Here is an 18,036-nt window from a genome sequence, read left to right on the forward strand (position 1 = left end):
TTGTACCTTCTGGAAGTTTCTGGAGCTTCTGGAAGGTCCTGAAGCTCTGTCAGAGTGACCATTGGGTTCTTGGTCACCTCCCTGACCAAGGCCCTTTTCCCCGATTGCTCAGTTTGGCCGGGCAGCCAGCTCTAGGAAGATTCTTGTGGTTCCACGTGTGTGGTGTGTGTGTGTGTGTGTGTGTGTGTGTGTGTGTGTGTGTGTGTGTGTGTGTGTGTGTGTGTTGTGTGTGTGTTGGTGTGTGTGTGTGTGTGTGTGTGTTGTGAGAATGTACACTACCGTTCAAAAGTTTGGGGTCACTTAGAAATGTCCTTGTTTTTGAAAGAAAATAAAAAATGTTGTCCATTAAAATAACATCAAATTGATCAGAAATACAGTGTAGACATTGTTAATGTTGTAAATGACTATTTTCTGCTGGAAACAGCAGATTTTTTAAATAGGATATCTACATAGGCATAAAGAGGCTCACTATCAGTAACCATCACTCCCGTGTTCCATTGTCACGTTGTGTAAATAGCTGCTGTGAAGGGAGGTAGAGTAGGTATTTACCCTCCTGTGAAGGAAAGTAGAGTGGGTAGTAGCCCTCCTGTGAAGGGAGGTAGAGCTCATTGTAATGGCTGGAATGGAATGAATGGAACAGAGTCAAATATGTGGTTTCCATATGTTTGATGCATTTGATACCGTTCAATTTATTACATTCCAGCCATTACAATGAGCCCGTTCTCCTATAACTCCTCCCACCAGCCTCCACTGACATATACACTACCATTCAAAAGTTTGGGGTCACTTAGAAATGTCCTTGTTTTTGAAAGAAAATAAAAAATGTTGTCCATTAAAATAACATCAAATTGATCAGAAATACAGTGTAGACATTGTTAATGTTGTAAATGACTATTTTCTGCTGGAAACAGCAGATTTTTTAAATAGGATATCTACATAGGCATAAAGAGGCTCACTATCAGTAACCATCACTCCCGTGTTCCATTGTCACGTTGTGTTAGCTAATCCAAGTTTATTATATTAAAAGGCTAATTGATCATTAGAAAACCCTTTTGCAATTATGTTAGCACAGCTGAAAACTGTTATCCTTATTAAAGAAGCAATAAAACTGGCCTTCTTTAGACTAGTTGAGTATCTGGAGCGTCAGCATTTGTGGGTTCGATTACAGGCTCAAAATGGCCAGAAACAAATACTTTTTTTCTGAAACTCGTCAGTCTATTCTTGTTCTGTGAAATGAAGGCTATTCCATGCGAGAAATTGCCAAGAAACTGAAGATATCGTCCAACGCTGTGTACTACTCCCTATACAGAACAGCGCAAAATGGCCCTAACCAGAATAGAAAGAGGAGTGGGAGGCCCCAGTGCACAACTGAGCAAGAGGACAAGTACATTCGTGTCTAGTTTGAGAAACAGACGCCTCAACTGGCAGCTTCATTAAATCCTCAACTGGCAGCTTCATTAAATAGTACCCGCAAAACACCAGTCTCAACGTCAACAGTGATGAGGCGACTCCGGGATGCTGGCCATTTTACAATTTTACATTGTAGAATAATAGCGAGACATCAAAACTATGAAATAACACATATGAAATCATGTAGTAACCAAAAAAGTGTAAAATAAATCAAAATAGCAATCCTTTGCCTTGACGACAGCTTTGCACACTTGGCATTCTTTCAACCAGCTTCATGAGGTAGTCATCTGGAATGCATTTCAATTAACAGGTGTGCCTTGTTAATTTGTGGAATTTCTTTCCTTCTTAATGCGTTTGAGCCAATCAGTTGTGTTGTGACAAGGTAGGGGTGGTATACAGAAGATAGCCCTATTTGGTAAAATACCAAGGCCATATTATGGCATGAACAGCTCAAATAAGCAAAGAGAAACAACAGTCCATCATTACTTTAAGACATGATGGTCAGTCAATACGAAACATTTCAATAACTTTGAAAGTTTCTTCAAGTGCAGTCGCAAAAACCATCAAGCGCTATGATGAAACTGGCTCTCATGAGGACAGCCACAGTAAAGGAAGACCCAGAGTTACCTCTTCTGAAGAGGATAAGTTCATTTGAGTTAACTGCACCTCAGATGGCAGCCCAAATAAATGTTTTGCAGAGTTCAAATCAAATCAAATTGTATTAGTCACATGCACCGAATACAACAGGTGTAGACCTTACAGTGAACTGCTTACTTACAAGCCCTTAACCAACAATGCAGTTAAGAAAAATACAAAAGAAACAAAAGTAACAAATAATTAAAGAGCAGCAGTAAACTAACAATAGCGAGGCTACATACAGGGGGTACCGGTACAGAGTCAATGTGCGGGGGGCACCGGTTAGTCGAGGTAATTGAGGTAATATGTAAATGTAGGTAGAGTTATTAAAGTGACTGCATAGATAATAAACAGAGTAGCAGCAGCGTAAAAGAGGGGGGGCAATGTAAATAGAAGCCTCTTGGACCTAGACTTGGCGCTCCGGTAACGGTTGCCGTGTGATAGCAGAGAGAACAGTTTATGATTAGGGTGGCTGGAGTCTTTGACAAGTTTTAGGGCCTTCCTTTGACACCACCTGGTATGATGTACTGGTGATGTACTGGGCCGTACGCACTACCCCTTGTAGTGCCTAGCGGTCGGAGGCCGAGCAGTTGCCATACCAGGCAGTGATGCAACCAGTCAGGATGCTCTCGATAGTGCAGCTGTAGAACCTTTTGAGGATCTGAGGACCCATGCAAAATCTTTTCAGTCTCCTGAGGGGGAATAGGCTTTGTCGTGCCGTCTTCAAGACTGTCTTAGTGTGCATGGACCATGTTAGTTTGTTGGTGATGTGGACACCAACGAACTTGAAACTCTAAACCTGCTCCACGACAGCCTGGTCGATGAGAATGGGGGCGTGGCTCGGTCCTCCTTTCCTGTAGTCCACAATCATCTCCTTTGTCTTGATCACGTTGAGGGAGAGGTTGTTGTCCTGGCACCACATGGCCAGGTCTCTGACCTCTCTATAGGCTGTCTTGTCATTGTCGGTGATCAGGCCTACCACTGTTGTGTCATCAGAAAACTTAATGATGGTGTTGGAGTTGTGCCTGGCCATGCAGTCATGAGTGAACAGTGAGTACAGGAGGGGACTGAGCACGCACCCCTGAGGGGCCCCCGTGTTGAGGATCAGCGTGGCGGATGTGTTGTTACCTACCCTTACCATCTGGGGGCGGCCCATCAGGAAGTCCAGGATCCAGTTGCAGAGGAAGGTGTTTAGTCCCAGGGTCCCTAGCTTAGTGATGAGCTTTGAGGGCACTATGGTGTTGAACGCTGAGCTGTAGTCAATGAATAGCATTCTCACATAGGTGTTCCTTTTGTCCAGGTGTGAAAGGACAGTGTGGATTGAAATAGAGATTGCATCATCTGTGGATCTGTTGTGGCGATATGCAAATTGGAGTGGGTCTAGGGTTTCTGGGATAATGGTGTTGATGTGAGCCATGCCCAGCCTTTCAAAGCACTTCATCGCTATTGACGTGAGTGCTATGGGTCGGTAGTCATTTAGGCAGGTTACCTTAGTGTTCTTGGGCACAGGAACTATGGTGGTCTGCTTGAAACATGTTGGTATTATAGACTCAGACAGAGAGAGGTTGAAAATGTCAGTGTAGACACTTGCCAGTTGGTCAGCGCATGCTCGGAGTACATGGCCTGGTAATCCGTCTGGCCTTGTGAATGTTGACCTGTTTATTGACGCTTTGCCTGTTTGATGGTTCATTGGATGGCATAGCGGGATTTCTTATAAGCTTCCGGGTTAGAGTCTCGCTCCTTGAAAGCGGCAGCTCTACCCTTTAGCTCAGTGTGGACGTTCCCTGTAATCCATGGCTTCTGGTTGGGATATGTACGTAGAGTCACTGTGGGGACGACGTCATCGATGCACTTATTGATGAAGCCAGTGACAGATGTGGTGTACTCCGGAAGAATCCCGGGACATATTCCAGTCTGTGCTATTAAAACAGTCCTGTAGCTTAGCATCTGCTTCATCTGACCTCTTTTTTTATTGACCGAGTCACTGGTGCTTCCTGCTTTAATTTTTGCTTGTAAGCAGGAATCAGGAGGATAGAATTATGTTCAGATTTGCCAAATGGAGGGTGAGGGAGAGCTTTGTACACATCTCTGTGTGTGGAGTAAAGGTGGTCTAGAGTTTTTTCCTTTCTGGTCGTACATTTAACATGCTGGTAGTAATTAGGTAAAACAGATGTAAGTTTCCCCGCATTAAAGTCCCCGGCCACTAGGAGCGCCGCCTCTTAATTGGCGTTTTCCTGTTTGCTTATGGCCGCATACAGCTCATTGAGTGCGGTCTTAGTGTCAGAATCGGATTGTGGTGGTAAATAGACAGCTACGAAGAATATAGATGAAAACTCTCTTGGTAGATAGTGTGGTCTTCAGCTTATCATGAGATACTCTACCTTAGGCAAGCAAAACCTTGAGGCTTCCTTAGATATCGTGCACCAGCTGTTGTTTACAAATATACATAGACCGCCATCCATTGTCTTACCAGAGGCTGCTGTTCTATCCTGCCGATACAGTGTGTAAAGTGTAACCCGCCAGCTGTATGTTATTCATGTTATCATTCAGCCACGACTCGCAATATATCCGTCTTTTTCTCCTGCGATTGACGGGGATGAGGGCCTTGCCGGGTGTCTGGAGTAAATCCCTCTCGTCCGACTCATTAAAGAAAAATTATTTGTCCAGTTCTAGGTGAGTAATCACTGTTCTGATGTCCAGAAGCTCTTTCCAGTCATAAAAGACAGTGGAAGCAACATTATGTACAAAATAAGTTACAAACAATGCGGAAAAAAACAACAAAATAGCACGGTTGGTTGAGAGCGCAGAAAACGGCAGCCATCCCCTCCGGCACCATTACTTAGTAACAGACATCTCAATATCAACTGTTCAGAGGGGACTGCGTGAATCAGGCCTTCGTGGTCGAATTGCTGCAAAGAAACCACTACTAAAGGAAACCAATAATAAGAAGAGACTTGCTTGGGCCAAGAAAAATGAGCAATGGACATTAGACCGGTGGAAATCTGTCCACCGTGTCCTTGTGAGACGCAGAATAGGTGAGCGGATGATCTCCGCATGTGTAGTTCCCACCGTGAAGCATGGAGGAGGAGGTGTGATGATGTGGGGGTGCTTTGCTGGTGACACTATCTGTGATTTATTTAGAATTCAAGGCACACTTAACCAGCATGGCTACCACAGCATTCTGCAGCGATACGCCATCCCATCTGTTTTGCACTTAGTGGGACTATTATTGTTTTTCAACAGGACAATTAGCCAAAACACACCTCCAGGCTGTGTAAGGGCTATTTGACAAAGAAGGAGAGTGATGGTGCTGCATCAGATGACCTGGCCTCCACAATCACCAACCTCAACCCAATTGAGATGGTTTGGGATGAGTTGGACCGCAGAGTGAAGGAAAAGCAGCCAACAAGTGCTCAGCATATGTGGGAACTCCTTTAAGACTGTTGGAAAAACATTCCAGGTGACTACCTCATGAAGCTGGTTGAGAGAATGCCAAGAGTGTGCAAAGCTGTCATCAAGGCAAAGTGTGGCTACTTTGAAGAATCTAAAATATATATACTTTTTTGGTTACTACATGGTGTGTTATTTCATAGTTATGATGTCTTCACAATGTAGAAAATAGTACAAATAAAGAAAACCCACTGAATGAGTCAGTGTGTCCAAACTTGTGACTGGTACTGTATATCGGAAAATGAACGCAGCAATTGGTCTCACTGAGGATCTGAGATTCTGAGGTTGATTCGAGTTCTTATTTTACAGTAGTGGAACCCTCTACATGTGATATATGTCACGCTAACGAGTCGAAATGTAACCAGGCTTTGAGGCTAGGAGAAACCGGGGTAGTGAAACTATGCTGTCTGAGGTCTGCCGAACCAGATGCTTTCATAGGGAACTGGATCGTCTATTTTTACCATTGGATTCTTGAGCCGGCTCATGAAGTAGTCTCAGGTACTCAGTGCATCAATAAAAAGACCAGTCCAAGTAATAAGGCACAGCCGATTAGAGTCATTTGTGATTGTTAAGATGTTCACAAATTACTACGCTAATGACCTAACATGGTCCACCTGGACGTTGGTTGCTGTAGCAACGAGTTCCCACAAATCGAGTACCGTGCAGTGGCCCTAACACTCAGTGTGTTTGATTGTCCGTGGCACACGTTAAGTGTGACTCCTACTGTACTGGCCCTGGGTGCCAAGCGCCAGAACAAACATTCTACGTGGCATTTTTCGACTGACTTAAAATTGCTGACAACTCAGAATCAGTATAAACTGGTACTAGGATTTTATCAGGGGGTCATATGGGCTCATAAAATGTCTTTCAATGCACTACATTGGCATCGTTATGCTGATACATAATAGCCATGGTCTTCAGCCAAGTCTCCCTGATTTAGCTCATATTTCTTTTCTGAATGGGTTGAGTCCTATAATCCCCCTCCCGTTGGGCGCATCACAGAAGTGACAGCTCCCACTGAGCGAGCAATGAGTCAAAGAAGGGAAAATGTCAATGTACCATGACAAAATAGGCAGTTTACTATTCACATGCAAAGCAATTGGTTGACATTTTGAAAAGGCAATACCTGGCAGCATCTGCTATATACAATAGGGAGCCGTTTGAAAGCATGACACTTCAAATGTATATGAAGTGACTTTGCTCATTTTAGTCAATTCCTCTTTTGAGAACATTTCCATAATGTCGTCTATTTGGCACAACACTGAGGATAAAAACTGCTAAGTCATCATTACTGGCCCAAAAGAGAACATGACTTTATCAACTTGAAAAGGGGAAATGATTAGTGTTAGCTAACTCTCAGCTTACGTCAAATGGCACCTTCCTAATATTTACATTTACATTACATTTAAGTCATTTAGCAGACGCTCTTATCCAGAGCGACTTACAAATTGGTGCATTCACCTTATGAAATCCAGTGGAACAACCACTTTACAATAGTGCATCTAACTCTTTTAAGGGGGAGGGGTGGGGTTAGGAGGATTACTTTATCCTAGGTATTCCTTAAAGAGGTGGGGTTTCAGGTGTCTCCGGAAGGTGGTGATTGACTCCGCTGACCTGGCGTCGTGAGGGATTTGTTCCACCATTGGGGTGCCAGAGCAGCGAACAGTTTTGACTGGGCTGAGCGGGAACTGTACTTCCTCAGAGGTAGGGAGGCGAGCAGGCCAGAGGTGGATGAACGCAGTGCCTTGTTTGGGTGTAGGGCCTGATCAGAGCCTGAAGGTACGGAGGTGCCGTTCCCCTCACAGCTCCGTAGGCAAGCACCATGGTCTTGTAGCGGATGCGAGCTTCAACTGGAAGCCAGTGGAGAGAGCGGAGGAGCGGGGTGACGTGAGAGAACTTGGGAAGGTTGAACACCAGACGGGCTGCGGCGTTCTGGATGAGTTGTAGGGGTTTAATGGCACAGGCAGGGAGCCCAGCCAACAGCGAGTTGCAATAATCCAGACGGGAGATGACAAGTGCCTGGATTAGGACCTGCGCCGCTTCCGTGTGAGGCAGGGTCGTACTCTGCGAATGTGTTAGAGCATGAACCTACAGGAACGGGTCACCGCCTTGATGTGAGTTGAGAACGACAGGGTGTTGTCCAGGATCACGCCAAGGTTCTTAGCGCTCTGGGAGGAGGACACAATGGAGTTGTCAACCGTGATGGCGAGATCATGGAACGGGCAGTCCTTCCCGCGGAGGAAGAGCAGCTCCGCTTGCCGAGGTTCAGCTTGAGGTGTGATCCGTCATCCACACTGATATGTCTGCCAGACATGCAGAGATGCGATTCGCCACCTGGTTATCAGAGGGGGGAAAGGAGAAGATTAATTGTGTGTCGTCTGCATAGCAATGATAGGAGAGGCCATGTGAGGATATGACAGAGCCAAGTGACTTGGTGTATAGCGAGAATAGGAGAGGGCCTAGAACAGAGCCCTGGGGGACACCAGTGGTGAGAGCACGTGGTGCGGAGACAGATTCTCGCCACGCCACCTGGTAGGAGCGACCTGTCAGGTAGGACGCAATCCAAGCGTGGGCCGCGCGGAGATGCCCAGCTCGGAGAGGGTGAGAGGAGGATCTGATGGTTCACAGTATCAAGGCAGCCATAGGTCTAGAAGGATGAGAGCAGAGGAGAGAGAGTTAGCTTTAGCAGTGCGGAGCGCCTCCGTGACACAGAGAAGAGCAGTCTCAGTTGAATGACTAGTCTTGAAACCTGACTGATTTGGATCAAGAAGGTCATTCTGAGAGAGATAGCAGGAGAGCTGGCCAAGGACGGCACGTTCAAGAGTTTTGGAGAGAAAGAAAGAAGGGATACTGGTCTGTAGTTGTTGACATCGGAGGATCGAGTGTAGGTTTTTTCAGAAGGGGTGCAACTCTCGCTCTCTTGAAGACGGAAGGGACGTAGCCAGCGGTCAAGGATGAGTTGTATGAGCGAGGTGAGGTAAGGGAGAAGGTCTCCGGAAATGGTCTGGAGAAGAGAGGAGGGATAGGGTCAAGCGGGCAGGTTGTTGGGCGGCCGGCCGTCACAAGACGCGAGATTTCATCTGGAGAGAGAGGGGAGAAAGAGGTCAAAGCACAGGGTAGGGCAGTGTGAGCAGAACCAGCGTGTCGTTTGACTTAGCAAACGAGGATCGGATGTGCTCGACCTTCTTTTCAAAATGGTTGACGAAGTCATCCCAGAGAGGGAGGAGGGGAGGAGGGGAGAGGAGCAGGAGGGAGGAGAAGGTGGCAAAGAGCTTCCTAGGGTTAGAGGCAGATGCTTGGAATTTAGAGTGGTAGAAAGTGGCTTTAGCAGCAGAGACAGAAGAGGAGAAAGTAGAGAGGAGGGAGTGAAAGGATGCCAGGTCCGCAGGGAGGCGAGTTTTCCTCCATTTCCGCTCGGCTGCCCGGAGCCCTGTTCTGTGAGCTCGCATGAGTCGTCGAGCCACGGAGCAGGAGGGGAGGACCGAGCCGGCCTGGAGGATAGGGGACATAGAGAGTCAAAGGATGCAGAAAGGGAGGAGAGGAGGGTAGGAGGCAAATCAGGAGATAGGTTGGAGAAGTTTGAGCAGAGGGAAGAGATAATAGGATGGAAGAGGAGAGAGTAGCGGGGGAGAGAGAGCGAAGGTGGTGACGGCGCGATACCATCCGAGTAGGGCAGTGTGGGAAGTGTTAGATGAGAGCGAGAGGGAAAAGGATACAAGGTAGTGGTCGGAGACTTGGAGGGGAGTTGCAGTGAGATTAGTGGAAGAACAGCATCTAGTAAAGATGAGGTCAAGCGTATTGCCTGCCTTGGAGTAGGGGGGAAGGTGAGAGGGTGAGGTCAAAAGAGGAGAGGAGTGGAAAGAAGGAGGCAGAGAGGAATGAGTCAAAGGTAGACGTGGGGAGATTAAAGTCACCAGGACTGTGAGGAGTGAGCCATCCTCAGGAAAGGAGTTTATCAGGGCGTCAAGCTCATTGATGAACTCTCCAAGGGAACCTGGAGGGCGATAAATGATAAGGATGTTAAGCTGAAAGGGCTGGTAACTGTGACAGCATGGAATTCAAAGGAGGCGATAGACAGATGGGTCAGGGGAGAAAGAGAGAATGTCCACTTGGGAGAGATGAGGATCCCAGTGCCACCGCCCCGCTGACCAGAAGCTCTCGGGGTGTGCAGAAACACGTGGGCAGACGAGGCGAGAGCAGTAGGGGTAGCAGTGTTGTCAGTGGTAATCCATGTTTCGTCAGTGCCAAGAAGTCGAGGGACTGGAGGGACGCATAGGCTGAGATGAACTCTGCCTGTTGGCCGCAGATCGGCAGTTCCAGAGGCTGCCGGAGACCTGGAACTCCACGTGGGTCGTGCGCGCTGGAACCACCAGGTTAGAATGGCGGCGGCCACGCGGTGTGAAGCGTTGTTATGGTCTGTGCAGAGAGGAGAGAAGAGGGATAGACAGACACATAGTTGACAGGCTACAGAAGAGGCTACGCTAATGTAAAGGAGATTAGAATGACAAGTGGACTACACTGTGTTCAGGAAGTTAAGTTTACGTTGCAAAAATAAAATAAAATCTTATTGACTAAAATGATATAGTACTGCTGGCGGTGAAGTAGGCTGGCTAGCAGTGGCTGCGTTGTTGACTTTGTTTGAACGTGTAGCTGGCTAGGTAACCTCGACAATTTCTCAAAAACTACACACATTATCAAGGACAGCAAAGACAACTATGTAGCTAGCTAACACTACGCTAATCAAGTCGTTCCGTTGTAATGTAAGTTGTATGTGAGTTTCTACAGTTCTGCTATTCGTAGAAGTTGGCTAACTAGCAGTGTTAGCTAGCAGTGTTGACTAGGTAGGAGACGCAGCGCAGGGCGGTGGACGAAAATAGCTGGCTAGTTAACCGAATAATTACTCAAACCAACTCTAACTACACAATTATCTTGATCACAAAGATAGCAAAGACAACTATGTAGCCAGCTAACACTACACTAATCAAGTCGTTCCGTTGTAATGTAATCGTTCTCCAGTGCTGCTATGCTGCTGTGCTGCTACTCGGTGGCTAGCTGGCTAGCTAGCTAGCTAGCAGTGTTGACTACGTTGTTACGTTCGGACGAAAATAGCTGGCTAGCGAACCTCAATAACCCCAATAACTACTCAATTYTCTTTGATACAAAGACGGATATGTAGCTCGTTAAGATCAAACAAATCAAACCGTTGTACTGTAATGAAAATGAATGAAAATGGTAAAACTACCTGTGGAGCGACGCGGAATTGCGACTGCACGCTCCAAACCGGAACCGGTTACATAACCGGAACCGGTTATATTGAGTTGTATGTCCCCCCTCCGCATTTTCCTTTAAATATTTCGTGTTGCCCACTCACCCTATGAATGGCACACATACACAATCCATGTCTCAATTGTCTCTTGGCTTAAAAATCCTTGTTTAACCTGTCTCCACTCCTTCATCTACACTGAAGTGGATTTAGCGAATGACATCAATAAGGGATCATAGCTTTCACCTCGATCACCTGGTCAGTCTGTCATGGAAAGAGCAGGTGTTTCTAAATGTATACTCAGTGTATATAAACAGTTACCAAGCCTTGTGGGAGAGAGAGGAGCGGGAGAGGAGGGTTGGTCTGCGTATGGGGACACAGAAGGGTATGACACGGCTGGCTGCACTGAGACAAGACCACCGTGACAGCCAGGAACAACTTGTCACACCGCCACAGAGACTGTCGTGTCATAAGCTCTGGACACCGCCAAAATGCAACGGGGGTGAGTGGACCTCCGTGTTTTACGGCGACAGTTTGAACAATTATGACTGCTCTTGTTGGGGCTAAGATTTGCAGAATAGTGACTAATGTATTTATCAACACCTAAACAAGCACACATATTCAAATACACATACAGAAAATACAGTACATACTCCCTCACAAAAAGACCAAGACACAAACGAAATCCAACCCATAACACACACACACACACACACACACACACTGGCAGGTGACTCAAATGGCAACATATTGCATGACTAAGCTTCTGTCCAGCTTCCAGGCTGTGGGTGGAAGACTGTCTTCCCACCACTGAGGAATAGCAGCATGACCCCCCCATGCCCCCCGTCACTCTCGCTTCCCCTATCATCTGCCACCCTGCATCACTGTCACCCCTGGCTCCCCGAGGTGCTAAGCAAACCTCTTTATACTCCCCCTCACCTGGCGCTGCAACACCAACACAGCAATGCTGCATACGTGTGTTGTGAAAAGAAATCTAAAAACTGCTTCACTTGTGAGTTACTCAAGTTATACCATGTGTCTTATAATTTAACAACATAACATTGCATTGTTGTTTTTTACTCAAATTGATCTCCTAAGCTGGATACCCCCCCCCCCCCCCCCCCCCCCCATGTTTTAACAACCGTTACAGTGTACAGTATGTACTAAAAGCTAAATAAGATGAGGTTCTGTTGGTTGGAGTGTGATGCTTCGAACACCAGGATTGTGGTTTCGACTCACAATCTGAAATTGATACCAAGTCACGATGATAGCAAGTCAGTATTGATCATAATGTATGCTAAATGGTCAGCAATGCATTCTGGGATGGAATAGTAGTTGAAAGGTGCAGATCACGCTTGCTTCATTATTCCGCAACTGTGATATTTCACAGGAATGTTGAAGTTTACTGGTCTGTCCATAGTCATGTTAAACAAACTTTTTTATACTGGCAAACTTCAAGCATGACACTAGCACGCAAATGATGATGATGCCTGCCACAGTTGGCCCAGTCCTATCACATTTTATGTCTATTTCCAGGTAGATAATGAAAGTCTCAACTTGACCTAAAAAGACAAAACAGAACTCGTTTTCCTTTATGCAATCCATCATATTTCCCAATCTTGAGGCCTGCGTTGCAATTGAGAATGCAATTTAAAATCACAACAGGGTTCTATGAAAAGCAATGTCCCACAATAGGACCGGGACAAAACTGTGTCAATCACATCTCCAGTAGAAGGAGTAACCATGTGCGATGAATCACTCAGCTGCCAGCTCAAAATGGATGAAAGCATTTGAAAATCCTCTTTAGATATGTACAATCTTCACAGCACAAAATTAAACAAATTGGCATACTCATAATAAACCTTAAAAGCACCATGTGAAATTCGCAACATTTGTCTTTTCGGAACTGATTAGAACCATCACAATGTTCCATAAATGCTTCAATCAAGCATTTTTCTGTAATAACTTAATGGTCAATTTAGCTGTGATTGAGTTGTATAGTAAGTACATTAAACAGCATGCTATCTTCTACTGAATTCATCAAGGATTCAGAGACATACTGGCCTGTTAACAATACTTCTCCTTGAAGAAGCAAGGGACACATCTGGCATGGTATTTCTTAATGAAATGTCAATAGTGTTTTTCATAAAGATACTACGGCAGTCAGAGGAGGCTGGTGGGCGGAGATATAATCGTAATGGCTGGAATGGAATCGGTGACAAGGTATCAAACATGGCTTTGATAAGTTTCAATTTGTTCCATTCCAGCCGTTACAGCCTACCAGCCTCCTTTGATGACAGTGTGAAATTTCATGGGGAGGGTTCTTACTCACATCCGATCATCATCATTGCCACGGCGAAGAGCTTTTCTCCGTCGGTGGTGGGGGCGATGTTGCCGAAGCCGATGCTGGTCAGGCTGGTCATGGTGAAGTATAGGGAAGTGATGTAGACCGAGTCCTTGCTTGGCCCGCCCTCCCACCTCCCGGAGCCACTGGCGTTGAAGCGGTACGGCGTCCCCACCGATTCGCTCAATATGTAGAGCCAGCTGTCCATCCTCACACTGTTGGTGTTCTCGTCGATGACCTCGTAGTCGCCGATGCTGTACCAGATGCAGGCCAACCAGTGGGCGGCCAGGCCAAAGACGCACACCAGCAGAACCAGGACAGCGGCCCCGTACTCAATATAGTGGTCCAGTTTACGGGCCACCCGGCCCAAGCGAAGCAGACGGACTACTTTGAGGGAACTGAAGAGACTGCTGATGCCCTGATGGGTAGAAAATAAGAGGGGAATGGTTAGGCTTAGAGAGAGAATGAAAAGTAGAGCTTTACTAACCAGACAATCATTTTTTATTTTCTACTTTTTATTTAACCTTTATTTAACTACGCATGTCAGTTAAGAACAAATTATTATTTACAATGACGTCCTACACGGCCAAACCCGGACGACGCTGGGCCAATTGTGTGCCGCCTTATGGGACTCCCAATCATAGCCTGTTGAGATACAGCCTGAAATCGAACCAGGGTCGAACCAGGGTGTCTGTAGTGACGCCTCAAGCACTGAGATGCAGTGCCTTAGACCGGTGCGCCTCTCGGGAGCCCATTATCCATTGTTCATGGTTCTAACTATTTAAATAACTGTTCATTCATTGATTAAAGATAAACTGGAAGGGTCCCAACAGTGAACCCTGTGGAACTCCACTCCCTAAAACACTGTACAGTATATCCTGCATATGGATTTGGTACCATGGTGCAGTTCCCTGTTGTGTTTATAATAATGAATACAATGGCATTAGCAATAAAATTAAATAATAGCTGGAGGGTATGTTTTACAACATGCTACTTCTACAAAACATCACTTTGCTACAGAAGCTGGTTTAGTGAAGAATTCCACACTGCCGTGTGACAGAATAACAGTTATTTGGGTCCTGGACCAACCTCTGGAAAGTACAGTATTGGAATTAATTTAGCCCGGGGTTACTTTTGTTTTCATAGATGGGCACGGAGCAGGCACCCAAAATTAATGTTCCAGTATCTTACTCCGATAATGGTATGTGAAAGAGTACTAGGGAGGACGGGTTTCTGATCCATTTGGAGATGACACATTTAATTCCAGCATTTGAATGAGTCACTCGTATTCACTCGTATGTGGCTTTATCAAAAAACCCATTACCCTCTTTTGCTTCCTCAATTTGAATCAAGCTCTTGGTGTCTTCAAACGTCAAAATGTGATGTGAAATCAACTGCTCATCGAATCTAGGTTCCCTAAAACATTTAAGACAGTGTGGCATACTGTACAGAGAGGCTGAGATGTACCTGGCACTTCCCGAAAGGGTGAATCTACATTTAGTACTGAAGGCAAACACATAATGCAGTGCGGTTTATGTAATTTCACTAGCCTCTGCTCGCATCCGCCTCCACGGCATGTGCGAACCTACTGCATCAAGCTATTTTCAGTTCACCCGGGACACATTCATAATGCAATTACGTTCAACTACAAAAAGATGAAAAATGTGTCCCTGTGGCAACTTGAAATGTCTCACTACAATTGGCATTGAATACAACAAGGTCACTGTGTTGAAAGCCTCTGCTTCAGAGGATGCTCTGCTTGTATCTGAAGCGCAGCGCCGAATGAAAAGGATAACTTGCGTTGACAAGTGCAGCAAAGGCACATGCAGAGCCCACAGGCTTTGTGGGAGCTCACCGTAGGGGTGCTATAATCTTTCGCCACACCACCCTTCGTACAACAACAGGCATACAACAGAACAGTACATAACACTGGAAATGTGGCGAAGAAATATGGTGGTTTCTGCACTTTTGTTTTGGTTCTAAGTTACAACACCCAAAGGGCAAAATCAGTCTTTTGACTTGTTAATTAAGCTATAATTGGCTAACAATGTTTGTTGTTTGACCCCTGAAGCGCGTGTTTATTCATTATTTAAATGTAATATTGACCTTTATCTGTGCCTTCTGTAGTACAGAGTTATTTTTATTCTGATAATACTGTACTTGGGCGTAGGTTAGAATGGTATCACTTGCAGCATCTATTGATTACTTTAGGGTTATCAAGACTAGCGTGTGAATCAAGACGAGCTGGACCATCCTACAAAGGCCTCTGTGCCAAGTTTGATTACAGTGTGTTTTACTACAGAATGTCTCGAAGAGGCATCAGAAAAATGTGGTTTTACAAGCCTCCAATTCCTGTGGTCTTTTTCATATGTTAGAGGGATCTTGTCTGACTTTTTAGCCTCTATTCACAGTATTCCCCAGCAACCATTAGGCAACTGCAAGGGATGACATTTCTACTGCTGAGAAGTCCAGTCAGTGTCTATTACGCTATAATGATGTGGTGAGCTTTCCAAGAGTCAACGATGTGGTACGCTTTCCAGATCCATAAACAATGTGTGTGTCTGTCTGTGTGTCTTCATTCTTATCCATCCATCCACAAACACACAGACCCCAGTTAGCAAACAAACCACTGACCTCGTCAACGTTCTCGAAGGCGTTGATGACGTCGTACGGCAGGCAGGAGAGCAGGTCGATGACGAACCATGTCTTGACGTAGTTCATCCGGATCAGCTTGGGGTCCGAGATGACCTCTCCGGCTGGCCCCACAAACGTGGTATGGAAGTTGAGCACGATGTCCACCAGAAAGATGACATCCACGATGCTGTCCACCACCAGCCAAGTGACGTTGTTCTGCTTGGTCTGGAGGATTAGAGTAGCGAATCTTTATTACTTAAGTAGTAGAGTAGAGAATCTTTATTACTTAAGTAGTAGAGTAGAGAATCTTTATTACTTAAGTAGTTGAGTAGAGAATCTCTTTATTACTTAAGTAGTAGAGTAGAGAATCTATTACTTAAGTAGTGAGTAGAGAATCTGTATTACTTAAGTAGTAGAGTAGAGAATCTGTATTACTTAAGTAGAGAGTAGAGAATCTTGTAGTTACTTATAAGTAGTAGAGTAGAGAATCTTTTATTACTTAAGTAGTAGAGTAGAGAATCTTTATTACTTAAGTAGTAGAGTAGAGAATCTTTATTACTTAAGTAGTAGAGTAGAGAATCTTTATTACTAAGTAGTAGAGTAGAGAATCTTTATTACTAAGTAGTAGAGTGAATCTTTATTACTTAAGTAGTAGAGTAGAGAATCTTTATTACTTAAGTAGTAGAGTAGAGAATCTTTATTACTTAAGTAGTAGAGTAGAGAATGAATATAAGTTATCCCTGAGTGGCAATTTACTTTACAGCTGGTACATAGTCAATAAAAGTACACACAAACAAAGTAAAAATCCCCAAAAACAGCTTGCTAAGGTTCGGTTTGGGGTTTAGAGTAAGGGTTAAGGTTAGGGTTAGTGGGTAGTTGAATAGAGTTTAGACCTTGAATGAGACGTTGTAGGGCACCATGATGGCTGTGTAGAAGGTCAGGATGAGGATGACCCAGTCCCAGGTGGTCTTGAAGGCGCAGTAGTGGAGGATGATGTGGGGAGGAGTTTTAGGCGTCTCCTGCTTGTACTGCGGGAGGATGTCTGAGCCCAGCTGGAGGACCTACGTTTTTGGTTAAGAAAGAGTTGGTAACAAGTCATGAATGAGCCAGTGTTTTGGCAGCTAGCTACCTTGAATTAGCCTGGTGGAACCAGCCTGATCGCTGCATGGAATGGTGACCGCGATCAGGCTGGTTCCACAAGGCTAACACTGAATTGGACCAGTGTGTCATCCGTTTCTCCTATTCACCATTTCAGGTGTGCGTTTTTACCTAGTGTACATAAAAATATGACAACATTTTAGTTTGTTATGACAGTGTCTCTTATTGTATGTTAGCGATAACTTTGACATAACACTCATAGCATAAAATAGTAAGTCATGACAATATAATGACCACATTCTGTAGTCTTTTGGACCGCACAAAGACAGTTCAGTGTTTTTGTGTGACATAACTCTCTATCCCAGTCAATATAACATACCAAAAAAAAGTGGAATTACTCTCTCCCTTAATATATATTTTTAAAATAAATTAATGTAACTTTCCAGGATCAACAAATAAACTAACTGTAGCCATTTTGTTTTATCTAAGCTACTGTCGCAAGCTCATCTTCCCATTAGTAAACAGAGCACCTTATCTGACCATCTAAAACACAATTAGCTTTTCCACCATTTTTCAAGAAACAGGATGTCGCTAGAAGATGGTGCTGGTAAGACATCTTGGACTAGTCCCAGAAGATGTCAGAGGAGATATCTACCCAAACAATCAGTCCCCTTGGGATATCAGAGGACTAGACTTTATTTCTAGCCTAGGGATTTTCAGAGGACTAAGGACTATTCAATCAAACCAGTATTGTTGTATGGTATATACACTGTAGACTGTAGCATAGACGGCTGCATTATTCAGAGTTAAAAAATAGTGTATGTGTGGCAGTAATAATCAAGTCCATAAACAATTCAAACATTGCTGAAGCAGATGTAATTGAATCCTGCTCCTGCTGACATCTCTGCCCTTCTACGCACTGATTATAAGTGAGTGCACTGGTTATAAGTCACTCTGGATGAGAGAGTCTGCTAAATTAGTCATGTAAATGTACATTTAGGTGACACAACTCCACAGCAAAGGTCATAGGGCAGGGTTCCCCAATGGGACAAATTCTTTGTCAACTACTCTATCTGTTTCGGCTTCTTGCAGTCAAATGCGTACAAATGATGTATAACTATGTTCCTGCCCCCCGACCATGCGCTCAAGCCCACTGCTGAATGTAATTGGGGACTTCTGCCATAAGGATTTATGATCAGAA

At 44.9% G+C, this 18,036-nt stretch overlaps 1 pseudogene; it reads right to left on the reverse strand.

Annotated features, from left to right (window-relative positions):
* Window positions 1–18,036, reverse strand: part of LOC112070306 (voltage-gated delayed rectifier potassium channel KCNH1-like) — a 55,275-nt pseudogene that overhangs the window by 29,824 nt on the left and 7,415 nt on the right.

This window comes from Salvelinus sp. IW2-2015, unplaced genomic scaffold (assembly GCF_002910315.2).
Source record: "Salvelinus sp. IW2-2015 unplaced genomic scaffold, ASM291031v2 Un_scaffold1283, whole genome shotgun sequence".
Classification (NCBI taxonomy): domain Eukaryota; kingdom Metazoa; phylum Chordata; class Actinopteri; order Salmoniformes; family Salmonidae; genus Salvelinus; species Salvelinus sp. IW2-2015.